Raw genomic sequence first — 3,931 nt, forward strand, 5'->3', positions numbered from 1 at the left:
ATATAGATGTTTGGAAAACAGTAACTTCAATGGGAAACGATTTACAGAGTAAACTTGCATATTTCGACGAAACAAGCAGCGAATACTAATTGCTATGAAAATAGAAGAAGTCCGCTGTAGGATGGAGGACGAATCGAACCGGTCGGATTGGTCGACTGGACTCCACACCTTTTTTCATAGTTTATTCAAAACGAATTAAATTCTTTGCTTACGTAGATCGCCGGTGTTTGTTGATCATTTTCTCCTGTCGTGATCTTGTTGCCACGCGCGAACAATCGAGAGATTGGCCTTCCTGAGATTGCTGATCGAACTTTGCGATGCGAATAATATTCTTGCTTTACTTCTTCGATTCGCCTTTTTTTGTCTGTATATGATTCGATCTCGTGTGATTTTATGCAATGAATATGCATACCGCGGAAAATAAATAATGACCAAAGAATAATAAAAGTTTATATTCGTGAACACTGTGTTATAAAAGATATCACGTGTACAATGTATATCCAATTAATTCTATTTTCATTTGTATTTCGTATCTATGTTTGTAAACGTACGATATCCGTAAATTATAACGCGAAACAGCGAAGATTTCCTATATAATTGCTTCCTTTTGAAATCAAATTTAGAAAGAACGTTGTAATTCTGTTTTTTCACAACCTCGACTTCTCCGACGAATAAACATTGTAGCAAAATTAAAATTCCTATTTTAGAACCTTTGAGGATTAAATACTGCTAGAATGTTTATCTTCGTTCAAAATCATGGAATGTGTAGAAAGGTAGTACCTATCTAACATATTTACTGTAACCCTGCCATAATCGCAAATCGTGTTATATTTGTTCGATATTTATAAAAAATTAATTTTAGTACAATAGATTATAGATCGATTAGTTTCTATGTAATAAATATTTGTATCAAATAAATGTGACACTTTACATTCATTGAAATTTCTGTCCATACTTTTATTGACTTAACAAAATCAACAATTTTTAGGATTCTCATTTTCAATGAATTCCTTACTATTTATTGTAATTTTTCGTAATTTTTCGTATTATAACAATAACGAAAACGAATCGGAACTTTCGTAGTGTATCTTAAGGAGTTTGACACATTTTGTGTCGAATCTATTTGGAAGTAACAGTATACGCGTTGAAGCAAGGTCTCTGTGTTTTTATGGCTCGTCTTCTCGAACTATGATACATACACTGACCCCACCGAAATTCCTAACATCGTCTATCGATACGAGCGTCCTTCGCATACTTTCGGTAACTAACGTAATTTCTACGTCCCGTGGAAACACACGGTCTCGCATCTTTTACGCTATCACGTTGTGTCAATGACTACTTTGTCCTTTGTAAATAATTCAGGAGGTTTGTTAATGTATGCAAACGTATGCTAACAAACCTGATAAAACGTAGGTACTTAATCACAGAGCTAGATGTGGACGTATATTACAGAGAGCTGGAATATTACGTTTGAGGTTCTTGTATAAACGTCTACTTTCGTTTATTTTGATTTTCTACAAATTAAAATATAGCTTTCAGTTGCTTTTCCTTTAGAAGCATCATCCTTCAATTTCTGACTCGTCTTATACCGATGCTTGACATGTTATAGACGAAACTAGAATTTTTTCAATTACAATGTAAGTTAATTTACCTATAGCTTCACTTACGTTTTACTGCTGAACTTGAAAATTTGAATTCAGTACTAAATCTGATAAAATTCGAATGTCATTTCGTTTTTACTTGATCTAACTATTTTTATTTCTATTTAATTAATTACGACTAAACAAAATACCTGTTCTTGAACTTAATTAAAATTGTAGATAAAAGATAATATCAGCTGACAGCTGTGAAAGTTTTCGACATCGTGACGTAATAATAACTAGACGTTTGAAAGTAATACTCGATGAAATAAGGAACAATCATATGCTTTTATTCTACCAAAATAAAGTATTCCTTAATTTGTAAAAGTTTTCCCACTACAAAAAGTACCAAATGAAAATCATCCTATGGATTATTGAATTCTCGTTCGCAGAATCTTATCGCAGAATGAAATTTAAACTACACAGACGCCGCCGTTTGCTTTATACATCTGATTTATCTATCTGATTAAGTTCGACGAAGAATCGGAAATTTGCACAAACATACATAGAATCTGGACCAACTAAAAATGATCTAGTTTCACGGTTTTTGAGAACCGGCAACTCGTTATTTGAATTGGTAATTCGTTTCAGCCACTTGAACGCATCGACGCACGTCGACGTCATTAAACTTATTCGATCGATAAGATATTGGTACCAATGATAAAGTCTCCTTCGCGAGATTTAAGGACGTTTCTTTCATGTTACGTGATGATTGTACTTATGTGTCTGTGTGTAATATGTTTAATAATACGTAAAATTTTGTATTTCTACATTTCCATTGTACAAGCACTTTCGTGTCTGCGCGTGTTACAACTAAAAATGTTAGTACAATTGCCAACTACATACCAATTAATATTTCCCACGTTCTGCTGTCGATTACAATCGACGCGGCAATCAAGAGTACGATTCTTCATGCACAATTCACGACGCAAACATGACACGCGTCTCTGTTATTTCAGCGAAACGGAATATCTATTACGATTCACATCCACCTCCGGACTCATAAGCCTGTAATTGGTATTCAATGAAAATCAATGATAATAGGGAGGACGAGACGTAAAGGAAAGCGATTTACTCGCGACACCTGTACCTGATGTGGTTGTCGCGCGTGTGAAAAGAAAAGAGAAAAAAAGAAATTGGAAAAACAGCTGTGCGTAGAAACGAACGATTCACTGGCCCGGTAATCGGTCGTATGCACGTCATCGTCGCTGACGCGTCGTATTTCTGGTCGGAAAATCGTCATTCCGATATTCTGATCGCCGCACCAGTGAGAGTCTCGTGGTTAAAAAGAAAACGGAATTCAGCTTTTTACTAAAATTTTCATTAGTTATGAAACTTTTGTTACATTATGGTACATACGTATACACAATGATAAATTCTGTTTCGATAATTTATACTGTGTCTTATGTTTTACGAAAATTGTTACGTCTAGTGACTCTACGTTCGAGGCAGCCACCAGCTGTGCACATATAATTAAACGGGCCGCAGTAGTCCTAAGGAACTGTCGTAAAACGAGGCTTTTTGATTTACCGTTAAGGCCGTCAATTGGCATAAAACATCTTCGAATCAAGATGTTCCTTATGGCTATTGCTCCATCAGGTAAAAATTGGGGAAACGTGCGTTTTCCTATGTTTCCCGAGATTCCACCCGCAAGCGATCAGTGGGGAGGGGGAAGGGCGATCACCACCCAGTAAGTTTTCCTTTGCAACAGCATCGTCACCGGACTTCACTGGTTCGTCATCTTTAGAACAGTCAACATCACTTTCCCGGGTTTACACCTTTCAATCATTCACCTACTTCGCTTGTATCTAGGCACCGGCGTAACTATCTTCTCTACAAAGTTGTTGGAAATATATAATATCTTTGAACTGTTAATCAACTGTTATGCTAATTAAACTACCTCTAATATCCTAATCGAAATAGCGGATCGATCGGTTCGTGGCGTCGATGTCCAAATCGTAACGGGAATTTACGATTCCCGTTGACGCGCTTTCTCGCGATCGCGTCTCTCCGCGACTGTTCGACGAAACAGAAATATAAACAATTTCGTTAAAGGAATGGTTTTATACAAAAGGACATGTTCATAAAATAATTTTTTGAGTAAAATAAATTATTTTCGTATTTGTATATGTGTCTTTTTTTGTCAGTGTTTTTCAAATTCTAGCAGCTAAAAATTGAAGATTGCTCGTAGCGAACAATCGTATGAACGAGAAGATTAACATTTGTCGATCTTCGGTATAAATGAGAGGGTAAGTCGGAGGAAGAAGAATCAGTTATAAAGGTAAAACGAA

This window comes from Bombus affinis, chromosome 10 (genome assembly GCF_024516045.1).
Source record: "Bombus affinis isolate iyBomAffi1 chromosome 10, iyBomAffi1.2, whole genome shotgun sequence".
Classification (NCBI taxonomy): Eukaryota; Metazoa; Arthropoda; class Insecta; order Hymenoptera; family Apidae; genus Bombus; species Bombus affinis.